This window comes from Salvelinus fontinalis, chromosome 38 (genome assembly GCF_029448725.1).
Source record: "Salvelinus fontinalis isolate EN_2023a chromosome 38, ASM2944872v1, whole genome shotgun sequence".
Taxonomy (NCBI): domain Eukaryota; kingdom Metazoa; phylum Chordata; class Actinopteri; order Salmoniformes; family Salmonidae; genus Salvelinus; species Salvelinus fontinalis.
Window position 1 is genome coordinate 15,265,194 of NC_074702.1, and position 20,462 is coordinate 15,285,655.

The following is a 20,462-nucleotide window of genomic DNA, read 5'->3' on the forward strand; positions in this document are numbered from 1 at the left end:
CTCTCTCTCTTTCTCACTCTCACATCTTTCTTTGTGATGTGACATCCCTCTCAGCCTTATCCACCTCCTTAAGGCACTGCCTGTATATACCTGTAGGGCCAATTAGAGAGCAGTGCGAGGATGGAGGGAGGGCGGTTCTTAAGATCGGGAGAGTGGAAGTGCCCCTGCAATCAATGAGGGATGGGGTGCAAGAGGAAGGAAGAATGTAGGAAGGTGTGACATTCATTCCCACTTCCAATGAGGTCAGATGGGCTGGGAGAGGTGGATCAGGTTACACTCTACCTGCTGTTGCTATAGGCCACTGTCCCAGAGACAGCAGTGGAAAGAGCAGACATGCTTTGTATTTACCTGTTATTAAGAAGTGACTGTAAGTGGTAAAGAAGCACTTCCTGAAATTACTGTAAGTGGTAAAGAGGCACTTCCTGAAATTACTGTAAATGGTAGAGGTGTTTCCTGAAATTACTGTAAGTGGCACTTTGTGGTAACTTAATAATAATTAAATATAATAACAATTACAATTTATTGCTCTGTTTAGCTCTGGCCTTATATTATATAATACAGATTTTATACCATATTATAATGTTACAATGTGAGCCTTCAGATATGTTGTGAGAGAGTTTCCATACTTATAAACTTAGCCTACAGATATTTAGTGAGATGAGTTTCACTTCCCAACCAACTCCTAATTACCTAACACCAATGGCTGTATAAAATATTCAGACAGCCGAGCAGACGGACCACTCGTTCGTTCCTTGTCCCAGATCTGAGGCGATCAGTAGAGACGCAGTGCCATGAGATAAACACACCCTCTGGAAAATAACACAAACCATGTCTCAGAAAACAACACAACACTGCAGCACTGCAGCACACATCACAGTGACTGCTCATAGCCAGAGGAGCTGTGTTTGTTACATCACAATGACTGCTCATAGCCAGAGGAGCTGTGTTTGTTACATCACAATGACTGCTCATAGCCAGAGGAGCTGTGTTTGTTACATCACAGTGACTGCTCATAGCCAGAGGAGCTGTGTTTGTTACATCACAATGACTGCTCAAAGCCAGAGGAGCTGTGTTTGTTACATCACATTGACTGCTCATAGCCAGAGGAGCTGTGTTTGTTACATCACAATGACTGCTCATAGCCAGAGGAGCTGTGTTTGTTACATCACAGTGACTGCTCATAGCCAGAGGAGCTGTGTTTGTTACATCACAATGACTGCTCATAGCCAGAGGAGCTGTGTTTGTTACATCACAGTGACTGCTCATAGCCAGAGGAGCTGTGTTTGTTACATCACAGTGACTGCTCATAGCCAGAGGAGCTGTGTTTGTTACATCACAGTGACTGCTCATAGCCAGAGGAGCTGTCTTTGTTACATCACAGTGACTGCTCATAGCCAGAGGAGCTGTGTTTGTTACATCACAGTGACTGCTCATAGCCAGAGGAGCTGTGTTTGTTACATCACAGGGACTGCTCATAGTCAGAGGAGCTGTGTTTGTTACATCACAGGGACTGCTCATAGCCAGAGGAGCTGTGTTTGTTACATCACAGTGACTGCTCATAGCCAGAGGAGCTGTGTTTGTTACATCACAGTGACTGCTCATAGCCAGAGGAGCTGTGTTTGTTACATCACAGGGACTGCTCATAGCCAGAGGAGCTGTGTTTGTTACATCACAATGACTGCTCATAGCCAGAGGAGCTGTGTTTGTTACATCACAGTGACTGCTCATAGCCAGAGGAGCTGTGTTTTTTACATCACAGTGACTGCTCATAGCCAGAGGAGCTGTGTTTGTTACATCACAGTGACTGCTCATAGCCAGAGGAGCTGTGTTTGTTACATCACAGGGACTGCTCATAGCCAGAGGAGCTGTGTTTGTTACATCACAGGGACTGCTCATAGCCAGAGGAGCTGTGTTTGTTACATCACAGTGACTGCTCATAGCCAGAGGAGCTGTGTTTGTTACATCAAAATGACTGCTCATAGCCAGAGGAGCTGTGTTTGTTACATCACAGTGACTGCTCATAGCCAGAGGAGCTGTGTTTGTTACATCAAAATGACTGCTCATAGCCAGAGGAGCTGTGTTTGTTACATCACAGGGACTGCTCATAGCCAGAGGAGCTGTGTTTGTTACATCACAGTGACTGCTCATAGCCAGAGGAGCTGTGTTTGTTACATCACAGTGACTGCTCATAGCCAGAGGAGCTGTGTTTGTTACATCACAGTGACTGCTCATAGCCAGAGGAGCTGTGTTTGTTACATCACAGGGACTGCTCATAGCCAGAGGAGCTGTGTTTGTTACATCACAGGGACTGCTCATAGCCAGAGGAGCTGTGTTTGTTACATCACAGTGACTGCTCATAGCCAGAGGAGCTGTGTTTGTTACATCACAGGGACTGCTCATAGCCAGAGGAGCTGTGTTTGTTACATCACAGGGACTGCTCATAGCCAGAGGAGCTGTGTTTGTTACATCACAGGGACTGCTCATAGCCAGAGGAGCTGTGTTTGTTACATCACAGTGACTGCTCATAGCCAGAGGAGCTGTGTTTGTTACATCACAGTGACTGCTCATAGCCAGAGGAGCTGTGTTTGTTACATCACAGTGACCACTCATAGCCAGAGGAGCTGTGTTTGTTACATCACAATGACCGCTCATAGGCAGAGGAGCTGTGTTTGTTACATCACAGTGACTGCTCATAGCCAGAGGAGCTGTGTTTGTTACATCACAGTGACTGCTCATAGCCAGAGGAGCTGTGTTTGTTACATCACAGTGACTGCTCATAGCCAGAGGAGCTGTGTTTGTTACATCACAATGACTGCTCATAGCCAGAGGAGCTGTGTTTGTTACATCACAGGGACTGCTCATAGCCAGAGGAGCTGTGTTTGTTACATCACAGGGACTGCTCATAGCCAGAGGAGCTGTGTTTGTTACATCACAGTGACTGCTCATAGCCAGAGGAGCTGTGTTTGTTACATCACAGTGACTGCTCATAGCCAGATAAGCTGTGTTTGTTACATCACAATGACTGCTCATAGCCAGATAAGCTGTGTTTGTTACATCACAATGACTGCTCATAGCCAGAGGAGCTGTGTTTGTTACATCACAATGACTGCTCATAGCCAGAGGAGCTGTGTTTGTTACATCACAGGGACTGCTCATAGCCAGAGGAGCTGTGTTTGTTACATCACAGTGACTGCTCATAGCCAGAGGAGCTGTGTTTGTTACATCACAGTGACTGCTCATAGCCAGAGGAGCTGTGTTTGTTACATCACAGTGACTGCTCATAGCCAGAGGAGCTGTGTTTGTTACATCACAGTGACTGCTCATAGCCAGAGGAGCTGTGTTTGTTACATCACAGTGACTGCTCATAGCCAGAGGAGCTGTGTTTGTTACATCACAATGACTGCTCATAGCCAGAGGAGCTGTGTTTGTTACATCACAATGACTGCTCATAGCCAGAGGAGCTGTGTTTGTTACATCACAGTGACTGCTCATAGCCAGAGGAGCTGTGTTTGTTACATCACAATGACTGCTCATAGCCAGAGGAGCTGTGTTTGTTACATCACAATGACTGCTCATAGCCAGAGGAGCTGTGTTTGTTACATCACAATGACTGCTCATAGCCAGAGGAGCTGTGTTTGTTACATCACAGTGACTGCTCATAGCCAGAGGAGCTGTGTTTGTTACATCACAATGACTGCTCATAGCCAGAGGAGCTGTGTTTGTTACATCACATTGACTGCTCATAGCCAGAGGAGCTGTGTTCGTTACATCACAATGACTGCTCATAGCCAGAGGAGCTGTGTTTGTTACATCACAGTGACTGCTCATAGCCAGAGGAGCTGTGTTTGTTACATCACAATGACTGCTCATAGCCAGAGGAGCTGTGTTTGTTACATCACAGTGACTGCTCATAGCCAGAGGAGCTGTGTTTGTTACATCACAATGACTGCTCATAGCCAGAGGAGCTGTGTTTGTTACATCACAGTGACTGCTCATAGCCAGAGGAGCTGTGTTTGTTACATCACAGTGACTGCTCATAGCCAGAGGAGCTGTGTTTGTTACATCACAGTGACTGCTCATAGCCAGAGGAGCTGTGTTTGTTACATCACAATGACTGCTCATAGCCAGAGGAGCTGTGTTTGTTACATCACAATGACTGCTCATAGCCAGAGGAGCTGTGTTTGTTACATCACAGTGACTGCTCATAGCCAGAGGAGCTGTGTTTGTTACATCACAGGGACTACTCATAGCCAGAGGAGCTGTGTTTGTTACATCACAGTGACTGCTCATAGCCAGAGGAGCTGTGTTTGTTACATCACAGTGACTGCTCATAGCCAGAGGAGCTGTGTTTGTTACATCACAGTGACTGCTCATAGCCAGAGGAGCTGTGTTTGTTACATCACAGTGACTGCTCATAGCCAGAGGAGCTGTGTTTGTTACATCACAGTGACTGCTCATAGCCAGAGGAGCTGTGTTTGTTACATCACAATGACTGCTCATAGCCAGAGGAGCTGTGTTTGTTACATCACAATGACTGCTCATAGCCAGATAAGCTGTGTTTGTTACATCACAATGACTGCTCATAGCCAGAGGAGCTGTGTTTGTTACATCACAATGACTGCTCATAGCCAGAGGAGCTGTGTTTGTTACATCACAGGGACTGCTCATAGCCAGAGGAGCTGTGTTTGTTACATCACAGTGACTGCTCATAGCCAGAGGAGCTGTGTTTGTTACATCACAGTGACTGCTCATAGCCAGAGGAGCTGTGTTTGTTACATCACAGTGACTGCTCATAGCCAGAGGAGCTGTGTTTGTTACATCACAGTGACTGCTCATAGCCAGAGGAGCTGTGTTTGTTACATCACAGTGACTGCTCATAGCCAGAGGAGCTGTGTTTGTTACATCACAATGACTGCTCATAGCCAGAGGAGCTGTGTTTGTTACATCACAATGACTGCTCATAGCCAGAGGAGCTGTGTTTGTTACATCACAGTGACTGCTCATAGCCAGAGGAGCTGTGTTTGTTACATCACAATGACTGCTCATAGCCAGAGGAGCTGTGTTTGTTACATCACAATGACTGCTCATAGCCAGAGGAGCTGTGTTTGTTACATCACAATGACTGCTCATAGCCAGAGGAGCTGTGTTTGTTACATCACAGTGACTGCTCATAGCCAGAGGAGCTGTGTTTGTTACATCACAATGACTGCTCATAGCCAGAGGAGCTGTGTTTGTTACATCACATTGACTGCTCATAGCCAGAGGAGCTGTGTTCGTTACATCACAATGACTGCTCATAGCCAGAGGAGCTGTGTTTGTTACATCACAGTGACTGCTCATAGCCAGAGGAGCTGTGTTTGTTACATCACAATGACTGCTCATAGCCAGAGGAGCTGTGTTTGTTACATCACAGTGACTGCTCATAGCCAGAGGAGCTGTGTTTGTTACATCACAGTGACTGCTCATAGCCAGAGGAGCTGTGTTTGTTACATCACAGGGACTGCTCATAGCCAGAGGAGCTGTGTTTGTTACATCACAGGGACTGCTCATAGCCAGAGGAGCTGTGTTTGTTACATCACAGTGACTGCTCATAGCCAGAGGAGCTGTGTTTGTTACATCACAGGGACTGTTCATAGCCAGAGGAGCTGTGTTTGTTACATCACAGGGACTGCTCATAGCCAGAGGAGCTGTGTTTGTTACATCACAGGGACTGCTCATAGCCAGAGGAGCTGTGTTTGTTACATCACAGTGACTGCTCATAGCCAGAGGAGCTGTGTTTGTTACATCACAGTGACTGCTCATAGCCAGAGGAGCTGTGTTTGTTACATTACAGTGACCACTCATAGCCAGAGGAGCTGTGTTTGTTACATCACAATGACTGCTCATAGGCAGAGGAGCTGTGTTTGTTACATCACAGTGACTGCTCATAGCCAGAGGAGCTGTGTTTGTTACATCACAGTGACTGCTCATAGCCAGAGGAGCTGTGTTTGTTACATCACAGTGACTGCTCATAGCCAGAGGAGCTGTGTTTGTTACATCACAATGACTGCTCATAGCCAGAGGAGCTGTGTTTGTTACATCACAGGGACTGCTCATAGCCAGAGGAGCTGTGTTTGTTACATCACAGGGACTGCTCATAGCCAGAGGAGCTGTGTTTGTTACATCACAGTGACTGCTCATAGCCAGAGGAGCTGTGTTTGTTACATCACAGTGACTGCTCATAGCCAGATAAGCTGTGTTTGTTACATCACAATGACTGCTCATAGCCAGATAAGCTGTGTTTGTTACATCACAATGACTGCTCATAGCCAGAGGAGCTGTGTTTGTTACATCACAATGACTGCTCATAGCCAGAGGAGCTGTGTTTGTTACATCACAGGGACTGCTCATAGCCAGAGGAGCTGTGTTTGTTACATTACAGTGACTGCTCATAGCCAGAGGAGCTGTGTTTGTTACATCACAGTGACTGCTCATAGCCAGAGGAGCTGTGTTTGTTACATCACAGTGACTGCTCATAGCCAGAGGAGCTGTGTTTGTTACATCACAATGACTGCTCATAGCCAGAGGAGCTGTGTTTGTTACATCACAATGACTGCTCATAGCCAGAGGAGCTGTGTTTGTTACATCACAATGACTGCTCATAGCCAGAGGAGCTGTGTTCATGACATCACAGTGACTGCTCATAGCCAGAGGAGCTGTGTTTGTTACATCACAGTGACTGCTCATAGCCAGAGGAGCTGTGTTTGTTACATCACAGTGACTGCTCATAGCCAGAGGAGCTGTGTTTGTTACATCACAGTGACTGCTCATAGCCAGAGGAGCTGTGTTTGTTACATCACAGTGACTGCTCATAGCCAGAGGAGCTGTGTTTGTTACATCACAATGACTGCTCATAGCCAGAGGAGCTGTGTTTGTTACATCACAATGACTGCTCATAGCCAGAGGAGCTGTGTTTGTTACATCACAGTGACTGCTCATAGCCAGAGGAGCTGTGTTTGTTACATCACAGTGACTGCTCATAGCCAGAGGAGCTGTGTTCATTACATCACAGGGACTGCTCATAGCCAGAGGAGCTGTGTTTGTTACATCACAATGACTGCTCATAGCCAGAGGAGCTGTGTTTGTTACATCACAGTGACTGCTCATAGCCAGAGGAGCTGTGTTTGTTACATCACAGTGACTGCTCATAGCCAGAGGAGCTGTGTTTGTTACATCACAGTGACTGCTCATAGCCAGAGGAGCTGTGTTTGTTACATCACAATGACTGCTCATAGGCAGAGGAGCTGTGTTTGTTACATCACAGTGACTGCTCATAGCCAGAGGAGCTGTGTTTGTTACATCACAGTGACTGCTCATAGCCAGAGGAGCTGTGTTTGTTACATCACAATGACTGCTCATAGCCAGAGGAGCTGTGTTTGTTACATCACAGTGACTGCTCATAGCCAGAGGAGCTGTGTTTGTTACATCACAGTGACTGCTCATAGCCAGAGGAGCTGTGTTTGTTACATCACAATGACTGCTCATAGCCAGAGGAGCTGTGTTTGTTACATCACAGTGACTGCTCATAGCCAGAGGAGCTGTGTTTGTTACATCACAATGACTGCTCATAGCCAGAGGAGCTGTGTTTGTTACATCACAGTGACTGCTCATAGCCAGAGGAGCTGTGTTTGTTACATCACAATGACTGCTCATAGCCAGAGGAGCTGTGTTTGTTACATCACAGTGACTGCTCATAGCCAGAGGAGCTGTGTTTGTTACATCACAGTGACTGCTCATAGCCAGAGGAGCTGTGTTTGTTACATCACAGTGACTGCTCATAGCCAGAGGAGCTGTGTTTGTTACATCACAATGACTGCTCATAGCCAGAGGAGCTGTATTCATTACAATGACTGTATATAATGGGTTTATTTTTCACAATAAGTTATTTATGTAAAATGGGTTTTTCTAGAAACTGATCGTAGCACTGTTGAGCACCGCCAAACGGGTGATTTAACAAGCGCATTCGTGAAAAAAGCACTGTCGTTGCACCAATGTACCTAACCATAAACATCAACGCCTTTCTTAAAATCAATACACATGTATATATTTTTAAACCTGCATATTTAGTTAATATTGCCTGCTAACATGAATTTATAAAAAATAGGGAAATTGTGTCACTTCTCTAGCGTTCTGTGCAAGCAGAGTCAGGGTAAATGCAGCAGTTTGGGTTGCCTGGCTTGTTGCGAACTGTGTGAAGACCATTTCTTCCTAACAAAGACCGTAATTAATTTGCTGGAATTGTACATAATTATGACATAACGTTTAAGGTTGTGCAATGTAACAGGAATATTTAGACTTAGGGATGCCACCCGTTAGATAAAATACGGAACGGTTCCGTATTTCACTGAAAGAATAAACGTTTTGTTTTCGAAATGATAGTTTCCGGATTTTACCATATTAATGACCTAAGGCTCGTATTTCTGTGTGTTATATTATAATTAAGTCTAAGATTTAATATTTGATAGAGCAGTCTGACTGAGCTGTGGTAGGCAGCAGCAGGCTCGTAAGCATTCATTCAAACAGCACTTTCCTGAATTTGCCAGCAGTTCTTCGCTGTGCTTCAAGCATTGTGCTGTTTATGACTTCAAGCCTATCAACTCCCGAGTTTAGGTTGGCAATACTATAGTGCCTATAAGAACATCCAATAGTCAAAGGTATATGAAATACAAATGGTATAGAGAGAAATAGTCCTATAATTCCTATAATGACTACAACCTAAAACTTCTTAACTGGGAATATTGAAGAATCATGTTAAAAGGAACCACCAGCTTTCAAATGTTCTCATGTTCTGAGCAAGGAACTTAAACGTTAGCTTTTTTACATGGCACATATTGCACTTTGACTTTCTTCTCCAACCCGTTGGTTTTGCATTATTTAAACCAAATTGAACGTGTTTCATTATTTATTTGAGACTAAATAGATTTTATTGAGGTATTAAGTTAAAATAAAAGTGTTCATTCAGTATTGTTGTAATTGTCATTATTACAAATATACTGTATATATAAAAATCGGACGATTAATCGCTATCGGCTTTTTTTAGTCCTCCAATAATCGGTATCTGTATCGGCGTTGAAAAATCATAAATGGTCGACCTCTAATTAAAACCTTCTCCCAGAGAGGAAAGTAACTGTAGCCCTCTATAGAGATACAAGATGAGGCTGGGCTGGAGTTAGCGATGGGGAAAAGAGCTTCAGATACAGGAAGACTGGGCATTGGGTTAGGCTTTGGGAAAGGTAGATGATTTTCAAACTCCCCCCCCCCCCCCCCCCAATTCACATACATCAGCTACAGTATCTTTGCACACAGCTGTGTTGATAAGAATGATGTATATATACCCTGGATTGCCGAATGCTATGTAATAGCCATTGAGAGGCTTTGAAGCCAGCAGTCGGCCATATTGGCACTCCCCAGTAGGAGCAGTCCTCCATTGGGAATGGAGTTCTACAGTATTTCAATTAAATATTTCAAGGACTAAATAACATGTATTGAAGTCTTTTATTTAATGATTAAGGTGTCTGTAATAGAATAAACGTGGCAAAAAATGAATGTAGACATTAATAAATGTATTTCTATAACTTCCAAAATATGTTTTTACAATAGTGAGGGAGTGTCAAGATGGAGGCACGATGGCTTCAACACAGTGCCCCCATCAGACATCTAGTGTATAAATCATTGGTTAATAAGCCTGACTAGAATAAAACACTAATTCAAATAGAGCAAACCAGACCCTTTACAGCTGTCCACAAAACAGAACTGTGCCCTGACCTGTCCCTCAATCCCTTAAATCCCTCTGTTCTTCCATCCTACATTCCTCCATCCGTCCATACCTCTGTCCCTGTAAGGGCTGTTGTCCTCCTCTTCCTCAGATGAGGAGAGGAGAGAAGGATCAGTGGACCAATACGCAGCATTAGGGAAATATGCCATCTCTTTATTTGACACGACGGCACACGAAAACAAAACACTTACAAATTTACAAAACAAGAAAACGACGTAGACGAAAACCTGAACATGAACTTACATAACTAAAACGTAAAACTCACGGACAGGAACAGACTACATCAAAACGAACGAACAGCCAAACAGTCCCGTATGGTACATACATCGACGAAACAGGAGACAATCACCCACAAACAAACAGTGAGAACACCCTACCTAAATATGACTCTCAATTAGAGGAAAACGCAAAACACCTGCCTCTAATTAAGAGCCATACCAGGCAACCCAAAACCAACATAGAAACAGAAAACATAGACTGCCCACCCAAAACACACGCCCTGACCATAAACACATACAAAAACAACAGAAAACAGGTCAGGAACGTTACAGTCCCTCAATACCTCTGTCCCTCAATACCTCTGTCCCTCAATCCCTCTGTCCCTCAATTCTTCTGTCCCTCAATCCCTCTGTCCCTCAATCCTACCATCCATCCCTCCCACAGGTAGTGTGAGTTGTACAACCCTTCGTCCATCTAGAGCCAGCCATCCAGCCAGTCAGTCAGCTAACATCCAGCCAGCCGACCAGAGGCCTAGGCCTCACCTCCTCCTCCTCCTTCTGATTAGTACCGAGAGAACTTGGCTCTGATTTGGATGAAGATGGAGGATAAAAAACTCTGACATATTAATGAGTAAATTGGCAGGCTTCCCCAGCACTTCCAGCCTAAGGAGCCAGAAGCACGCACGGTCACTCAGACCAATCGCTCTGACACTTACAAACTCCAGTGTGGATCTCTCCCTAATCTAGACCAATGCCAGCAATCCAGCTCAGCTATAGTTCAAATCTCACTGTTCAGAGCCAACCAGAAAAAGGAGAGGAGGCCATCAATGGATCAATAAGTAGAACAAGGTGATCTAATCCACTAGTCGTAACACGTCACAACTAAAAGCTTCCCTCTATTTAGGAGTGTTGAAGTGTTGGATGTAGTGTCTGACAGGATGTGCCTCTGTTGAGGTTTTGGTCCAGGGCAGAATGACTGTTGGCTCAGGTTCAGCCTTACTGACACTACTGTAAGAGGTTTAACACTGGGCTAGGCTGGGCTTGTCTGAAGACATTATTGTTAGAGGAATAATAAGATAGATTTACGTCTGTCTCCAGACGAGAGGGATGGACTGGGAGGCCGGCCATCTAGAGGGAGTCTTCTCATTCTGTAGAGTGGCTTGGCTTGAGTCCTGCAGAGCCAGAAACAGACAGTCGTCTGAAGGGCAAGTGAGGATAGGTTGGCTTTGAACAAGGTGGGATGGATTGGGTGGGTCTTTGAAGTAGGTAAGGTGGGTTTAGTGGGCATTTGAACTTCAGCAAGTGGAGCAGGAGTCCGGTGATGTAATGATACCAATCCAGTTGTATCAGTTAATGGTTCATTCCATGCTTTTCTACTGGACGCAAGTGGTTGATCTTCCTACAGTAATTGATCCCCATTTACTACGAGACATACCACTCCAACTAAAACAGCTGCTGTGTGTGAACAACTAAATATGTATAACAAAATATAGAGAGTGGATTATGAAGCCATTAGAAACTTGTCTCCATGACGATTCAGACATATTTTCCTCCTTTTATGAAAGTAGCAGTGAATCAGAGATGAATGAATGCATAGGCTACGGCCCCCAGACAGATAAGTGCTGTAGTACTTATCACACCAGGTTGAAGTGACCCTTCTCTTCTCCTCTCTCATAGTAGCTTAGCACCATAGAAATACATAATCATTCAATGTGTTTATAATATATTCATCAATGGTTATCACTTCATTGGAGCCTACAGTCTCCATATTACGAATCATTATCATAGTACTAAGGCTACCATTGTTCTCTATAGAAATGGACCTGATGTAAACAGAACACTTACATAATGAGATTACTAGCAAGATATGCAAATATACCACCGGGAAGGGTAAGGCGGAGGGGCAGCATACATGATAGATCAATATCTGGAACAGGGGTAGGCAACCCTGGTCCTGGAGTGCTGCAGGTAGGACAGGTGGGTTGAATTGAGGCATTCGCTGAACTGATCAATTAACTGAGTAGCTCAGTGTGGTGTCTAGTTGGGGGGAAATCCTGCAGTGTCTGCGGCACTCCAACAACAGCATGGCCTACCCCTGATCTGGAAGATCAAACCGTCTACATCTGGCTTCATAGCAGATGAGACTCTGTGCATTACAGGAAGTGTAAAGGGCTCAGGTTTGAACCCAGACAATTGCCTCCTCATAACTCACGACCAAAAGAGCACCACTTCAACTTAGGCCCTACACTCTTAGAAAAAAAGGTGCTCTCTGGATCCTAAAATGGTTATTCGGCCTAGAGGCCCTTTGAAGAACCTGTTTGGTTCCAGGTAGAACTCTTTTGGTTCCAGGTAGAACCCTGTTGGATCCCATTTTCTCTAAGTGTGTAGACCCAGTCACTCCTCCTTAGGACTCTTTGCCTTCTTCCCCTCTTCCTCCCTCCCCTAACCACTTGACTCTCATCCACTCCTCTCTTATTTCCCTCGTCGCTTTCCCTCCCTTTTTGTCCTCATCATTCTCTTTCTGAAATCAGTCCCTGTTCTCTTCTGGTCTTTCTAAGGAGAAGAGGGAAGAGAAAAGCAGCAGCACCCCTCCATGGCTCGATGGTTTAGTCTGGTTGAACCGTGATAGATATAATAAATATACATTTCAAAAGTATCTATCGCCCATCAACCAGGCTAAACCATCGAGCCGTGGAGGAGTGCTGCTGCTGTGTTTCTGTTGTCTGTTTGTTTCTGTTCATTTCTCTTCTACCATCTCCTTAGAAAGACAATAATGTACGTTGTGTCATATGGCCCTGCAGAAAAGCCAGAGGCACAGCCTCTCTGCCTTAGTAAGGTTCTGTGAGGCGTTAAAACAGATGGGAGAGTGTCCTCCCTCGGTGTGGAAGCAGAGCTTACGCAGATCGCCGGTCTGACGGACACTCAGACCAGTGTGACGGACACTCAGACCAGTGTGACATGTGAGCAGCAAACACTGTTACAGAGTAGCCATTTAGACAGGGCAAACATCAGCACCTCGCAGCACAACAATGGAAACATACCTTTTAGTCCTGAGGGAGGGAGGGAGGGAGGAGGCGAGAGACAGAGGCAGAAAGAAGACTAAAGATGCTCTCGTTTGTGCTTGCTGAATGAATGCAACGAAAATAACCTGTATAGAAACTGCAGATGAGGCTTTCCAGAGTTCCAGAGTCAGCCCACAACCCCTCCCCCCTGCATCTACATAACCTCGCCACATCCTCCATAATCACTATCACACATAGATAGTCTCAGGTGGGCCTGCGTGGAGCTAGCATGTGAGCTCATCAGGGTACACACACACACACACACACACAGAGAGATACACATACACTTGCACGCACAGCACTGCTGCTACTCCGTCTATTTCTATACAAGCCCTAGATGGTAAATGCCCATCTAATGTACTGTACAGCATGTGTGTGATCTGTCTGGGGAAGACTATTCCGGCTGAGCCACACACACACACACACACACACACACACACACACACACACACACACACACACACACACACACACACACACACACACACACACACACACACACACACACACACACACACACACACACACACACACACACACACACACACGCACTGCTCTACCGCGAGAGAGAGATGAAGGGAGAGAGGGAACTAGGGATTTGGGGAGGAGGAGGAGGAGAAATCATCAGTAATCAGTTTGTCTTCTTACCTTATAGCAGGACACAGCTCACCTGGGATTCTCTGGAGAGCAGACGGAACACACCACACCACTAACACCAATCACTCTCCTCTCATTTCCCTGCTAACAAACTCAAAACATCTCCCTCTCTATCCCTTGCTCTGTCTCTCCCTCTCTCTCCTGCTAGCCCTGGCAGGTTGGAAACGAGGAGATTGTACTACAACACAGGGGGGAGTGAAACTGGAGGGGGGGAAGTGGCAGACTGACGCGTCACAATCCTCCCGGGCGCTGGACGAAGAGAGATGATGTGTTGTGATTTGAGACGAGAGGTGCGTTAGGAGACGGGCTGTGACGCAGCAGATGGCTGAGGGGTTCTCCTGTGTCCATGTCAGCGATCCTGGAGTGTCGGCGGCCCCCGTTTAGTGATGAGAGATGGTGCGGCCGGTGGAGTTAGAGGAAGCAGATTGTGGCAGCAGCAGCAGCAGTGTCTGCAGCATTAGCAATATCAGTGTAGCAGTTTAGCTGGGTTAGACCATGCGTGCACTGAGCTGGGGTTGGCAACAGGGAGAGACGGGGCTCAAACACTATTGATTGTGTCTATCTCTCCTCTATCTCTCTTCTCTCTGGATAGCACAGTACAGTACACACTTAGTCTGCAGCACTTAGATGAAATATGAAACCCTTGCCATACCCTGCCAGCCTGCATCCATTAATCTAGCCCTGGATGAGAAGCATCAACAACAATCACAGAGGAGAGATGCATGGGGAGACACTCCTTAAGTGCTGTCAGGGTTTAGCCTCTCTGCTTATTTACACTGCATGGAGCCATAGCAGGAGACAGCAGAAAGTCAACTAGCTCTCACAACATATTACATTCAGAATACATTCATCTGATATTGTCTCTTCAATTTTTCATATGGAAGTAGTGTGTGTGTGTGTGTGTGTGTGTGTGTGTGTGTGTGTGTGTGTGTGTGTGTGTGTGTGTGTGTGTGTGTGTGTGTGTGTGTGTGTGTGTGTGTGTGTGTGTGTGTGTGTGTGTGTGTGTGTCATTCAGATAGGGTATAGAGGTCAACGAATTATCTTCCACTGTGACAGCGCAATTTGTGAAAACGCCAACATCATGTCCCTGTCACATAGTACACCACAAACCATAGATAGAGGGAGAGAAATGTTACTCTATCTCACTTTCTTAGTATCAGTCTTGCTCTCTTCCTCTCTCTCTCCTCCTCTACCTATCTTTTTCTTTCTCTCCATCTCATGCCCTGACTGACAGGCGTGTTGCCATAGGAACCAGAGTTTGTCCATTGTGTTGTGGAGGCTCTTCATTAACATACCTGATATCAGGCAGAAAAGCGTGAAATCCACATTAACAATGTTATATCTCGAGGCTAACAAATGGGCATTCTACCCTGGCAATCATAGAATATAATTCAGGAAACACTTAGCATCCTAATAGAATATTAATCTGTGAAAGGGGTCCTGGGTGGCGCAGCGGTCAAAAGCACTGCACTGCAGTGCTGATGCACCACCACAGCCTGCGGTTCGATCCCAGGCTGTGCCACAACCTGTTGTGACCGAGAGCACCATAGGACGACAGCGCACAATTGGTTCAGCACTGTCCGGGGTAGTGGAGGGTTTGACCGGTGGGGCTTCCCTTAGCAACTAACATCTTGTGACAGGGCCGGGCACCTGAAAGCTGACTCCGATCGTCAATCAAACAGTGTTTCTTCCGACATATTGGTGCGGCTGACATCCAGTTCAAGCGAGCTGGTTGTTTGTTATTGTACATATATCCACATAACAACTGAGGATATCCTACAAGAGATCCAGACATCCCCTGACAGGAACAATAAGCTGCCTGAACTAACTATAAGCTTTATTCAAAACACACATGCATGCACACACACACTGAGGGGGCTTGCTGGCAGTATTGGAGGGTCCTAGTGCAATGGTGGAGAATCCAAGAGGGCTCTGGGTCATGTATTATTCAGGACACAGGACACCCTGCCTGCTACAAACCCACACACACACAGGGAACCAGAAGGACCACCAGCTGAGAGGGAGAGAGAGAGAGGGAAGGGGTATGGGTGAGGGCCTGTGTAATGATGATAATGAAAGGGGGGTTAGAGGGAAAGGAAGTGAGAGGAAGTGAGAGGAAGTGGGGCTAGAGACACAGTGGGGAGCTGATAGACCAGAGAGAGATTCATCTGACTGGGAGCAACACAGTAGCAGTGCCCTCTGGCCTGCCCTTTCTCTCCTGTCATCCATCCTTTCCATCCCTCCATCCGCACTGACACGGCATGCCCTTCAGCCTTTCACCATTGACCACTACTGCTATCCATCCATCCATCCCTCTCTCCTCTCCTCTCATACTCCCCCCTTCACACAGCTGGGCTCACAGAGGAGAAAAGCAATCTGTATATCCACTTTAGTCTACAGCAACCCTACAAGTCCTCCAATCATCATTACTCCCTCCCATCCCTGCCATGCATCATAACCCATCCACTCGCACTACCTCTCTCTCCCTCTCTCTCTCATGTGTTGTCTGTATATGTTTCCTTGTTTTCAGGGTTTCAGGGCTGAGAGAGAGAGAGTTTATCTTTCTCAGGTTACAGGGCCAGGGCCTGGGTCGTGTTTCAATCACTCTCTCCCTCCATCCTAACATCCATCAGGGGAGGGGTAATGTAATAACACTCTCTCCCTCCATCCTCCCATCCATCAGGGGAGGGGTAATGTAATAACACTCTCTCCCTCCATCCTCCCATCCATCAGGGGAGGGGTAATGTAATAACACTCTCTCCCTCCATCCTCCCATCCATCAGGGGAGGGGTAATGTAATAACACTCTCTCCCTCCATCCTCCCATCCATCAGGGGAGGGGTAATGTAATAACACTCTCTCCCTCCATCCTCCCATCCATCAGGGGAGGGGTAATGTAATAACACTCTTTCCCGCCATCCTCCCATCCCACAAGGGAGGGGTAATGTAATAACACTCTCTCCCTCCATCCTCCCATCCATCAGGGGAGGGGTATTGTAATAATACTCTCTCCCTCCATCCTCCCATCCATCAGGGGAGGGGTAATGTAATAACACTCTCTCCCTCCATCCTCCCATCCATCAGGGGAGGGGTAATGTAATAACACTCTCTCCCTCCATCCTCCTATCCATCAGGGGAGGGGTAATGTAATAACACTCTTTCCCTCCATCCTCCCATCCATCAAGGGAGGGGTAATGTAATAACACTCTCTCCCTCCATCCTCCTATCCATCAGGGGAGGGGTAATGTAATAACACTCTTTCCCTCCATCCTCCCATCCATCAAGGGAGGGGTAATGTAATAATACTCTCTCCCTCAAGCCTCCCATCCATCAGGGGAGGGGTAATGTAATAACACTCTCTCCCTCCATCCTCCCATCCATCAAGGGAGGGGTAATGTAATAACACTCTTTCCCTCAAGCCTCCCATCCATCAGGGGAGGGGTAATGTAATAACACTCTCTCCCTCCATCCTCCCATCCATCAGGGGAGGGGTAATGTAATAACACTCTCTCCCTCCATCCTCCCATCCATCAGGGGAGGGGTAATGTAATAACACTCTCTCCCTCCATCCTCCCATCCATCAGGGGAGGGGTAATGTAATAACACTCTTTCCCTCCATCCTCCCATCCATCAGGGGAGGGGTAATGTAATAACACTCTTTCTCTCCATCCTCCCATCCATCAGGGGAGGGGTAATGTAATAACACTCTCTCCCTCCATCCTCCCATCCATCAGGGGAGGGGTAATGTAATAACACTCTCTCCCTCCATCCTCCCATCCATCAAGGGAGGGGTAATGTAATAACACTCTCTCCCTCCATCCTCCCATCCATCAGGGGAGGGGTAATGTAATAACACTCTCTCCCTCCATCCTCCCATCCATCAGGGGAGGGGTAATGTAATAACACTCTCTCCCTCCATCCTCCCATCCATCAGGGGAGGGGTAATGTAATAACACTCTCTCCCTCCATCCTCCCATCCATCAGGGGAGGGGTAATGTAATAACACTCTCTCCCTCCATCCTCCCATCCATCAGGGGAGGGGTAATGTAATAACACTCTCTCCATATCAGACACCTGAACACCAGCATCGTAACCAACCACCAGATAACACCCCAGAAACATTACTGAAACACATCAGTCACAACAAGGAAAGACAATGTGGTTAAGTAGCAATCAAAAGGTGAAGGGGTTGGACTGTTGTGTCATCGTTAAAGATATGAAAAGGTACATACTGCTGATATACTATAATACTGATATATCCTATGCAGTAGGTGCCGCTTGCTATTTTTCAAACCATTTTGGATGGTATTAAATATGTTATTTCAGTTAAATCGTCATGCTTCTTATAAAATACTAGAGACACCAATAGCAGCCTCACTTCCCCCTTCTGAACTCCCCTCCAAAATGAATATATTAGGTGTGTATATTGTTTGGTACAGATCTCTTCAAACTACCTGGGTCTCATTAAGATTACTAATGTAAGTTAACAGCTACTGAATTAAGACAAGTTAAGCATTTCTTTGTGTACTGTTCCTCAAGCTCCAGAGTGCCAGGGCAATTTGTCTCATTTGGAAGTCTAATGAACAAGCTCCAGAATCACAGGCCGTGTCATTTGGGCTTTTGTACTGATCACAGGGCTTTTGTACCGAGACGGCGTTCAGTTGCAAATAGCCCAAACTTCTGCCTTATAACGGGATGCATTCATGTTTCTGGACCATGAGATGACAGAGAGAAGACACCACACTCCCTGGGCTGGACTTCCTCACACAGTACAAATGGGTAAAATAAAAATAAAAAAGGGAATTAACATCCGAGTCCATATCATTAGAAAACTCCTTAGTGATAAAAACTTAGCAAATAACAAAGTCAAATTAAATAGCAGTAAAGCAATGTGGCAGTGACACTTAAGCTAAGTATTAAAGCATAGATAGCACAGAGACAGTATAACCTTGTATTGTTTGCCTACAGGCTGATGCATCTCTGTGGTCATTCATGTTTCATTGACAGGGACAGGGACAGGGACTAAAATGGCTGACTTCACATATGCACAGATATGATCATTCTAGAGTTCAACTTCTGTTGGCCAACTTTGTAGGCAGATGAGATGAAAGAAACAGCCGTTAGGAAGGCCATTAAAACCAGCTCACTGTATTCACACTGCCAGTGAACATCACATTTGCATCACACTGCCTGCTATAATTGGCTTAGCCCTGCTTGGGCACCATACACAATATATTTCATCTTAGAGCCTGCCTGACTGTGATGCTGTATTCATACAGTGAAATCATGTTGTAGTATTTATACAGTGAGAATAAGGGAGTACATACACAGTGAATAGGTCCATATATTAGACTCCTCAGAGCATTCCGATCCCTGACTGATTCACCTCTCTGAGGAAGGAGACAGTTCTCCAAGGGCAAAAGCATATAACACAGCAGAAACCCCATATCCACTTCACATCAGCCATGATGAGGTACAGCACATCCTACACAAGACAAACTAAACCACCACACAGCTGGTGCTTTTCTCAGTCCAGCTGTTTGTTTTGGTGTGTGTGTGTGTGTGTGTGTGTGTGTGTGTGTGTGTGTGTGTGTGTGTGTGTGTGTGTGTGTGTGTGTGTGTGTGTGTGTGTGTGTGTGTGTGTGTGTGTGTGTGTGTGTGTGTGTGTATGTGTGTGTGTGTGTGTGGTCTTGTTCTATCCTCATCCCCACAAGGATAGTAAAACAAGGAAACTTCTCCTTAATGCGGACATTTCCCACATCCCCATGAGGACAAAGTCTATTTTAAGTTAAGGGGTTAGGTTTAGGGTTAGAATTAGGGTTAGGAGTTGGGTTTATGCTCTGTGTTACGGGTTAGGGAAAATAGGATTTTGAATGGAAATAAATGTTTGGTCCTCACGAGGATAGAATAAACAGTGATATTCCTCCTGAACTGAGACAGCACATCTGTTCCTCCCCTCTCCTCCGCCTCCCTCCCCCTTCTGCATTAGGTTTTAGGATGCTGGTGACACGCCCCTGGCTCTCCTCCAGAAGACAGACTCCATGCTCCCTCTCTCTCTCCCCCCTTCCCTCTCTCCCTCCCTCCCTCTTCCCTCCCTCCCTCTCTCTCCCTCCATCAGGCCTGTCATTGTTATTCTGCTCCTCTCTCCTCTGTGTCCTCCACCTCTGGGCCCAGGCAGCATCAGATCAATAGAAGAGACCCAATCACAAACACCAAGACATAACACACCCAGCCGCCACAACAGCACTAAACACAACACTGCTTATTGGAAAACCTGCTGATTACCTCCACAGCTCAGCGTTGCAATTAATTGAAGACTGATTAATGAAACAACACCTGTAGCCTCGGGCCTAAGGGGACATGGTCTTCAAACAATTACTTCTTAATAGCGGGAATGGACAAATAGCTCATCAGTTGGCCTGTCTTGTCTGTCTGTTTGCTAGTGAGGAATCACCCTGAAGCTTTGTGGCTTTGTTGCTGACTAAAATGCAAATCACTCAGGCTGATAACTGCAATCCCAGCGACATGAATAAGACTCTGCTCCGGAGTCAGCGCCGGCTGAATTGAAAGAAGAAGAGCTATAATCTCTATTCTATTTATCACTGAGCAGCTCTGGGTACAACGATGTGTCCTAAATGGGACCCTATTCCCTACATAGTGCACTACTTTTGACCAGAACCCTATGGTCCCTGGTCAGAAGTAGTAATTTACA

General features: G+C 45.9%; 1 protein-coding gene across 2 annotated transcripts in view; it reads right to left on the minus strand.

Moving 5' to 3' along the window:
• Positions 1–20,462, minus strand: part of LOC129837428 (cyclin-dependent kinase 14-like) — a 208,231-nt gene that overhangs the window by 149,385 nt on the left and 38,384 nt on the right. Inside the window, exon 1 of one of the 2 annotated variants that reach the window (XM_055903579.1) lies at positions 13,743–14,112. The exons of the other annotated variant lie outside the window; for it this stretch is intronic. The gene's annotated coding sequence lies outside the window, so the exon portion shown is untranslated. Of the gene's footprint in view, positions 1–13,742; positions 14,113–20,462 lie in introns of those variants that run through there. 2 annotated transcript variants of the gene reach the window in all.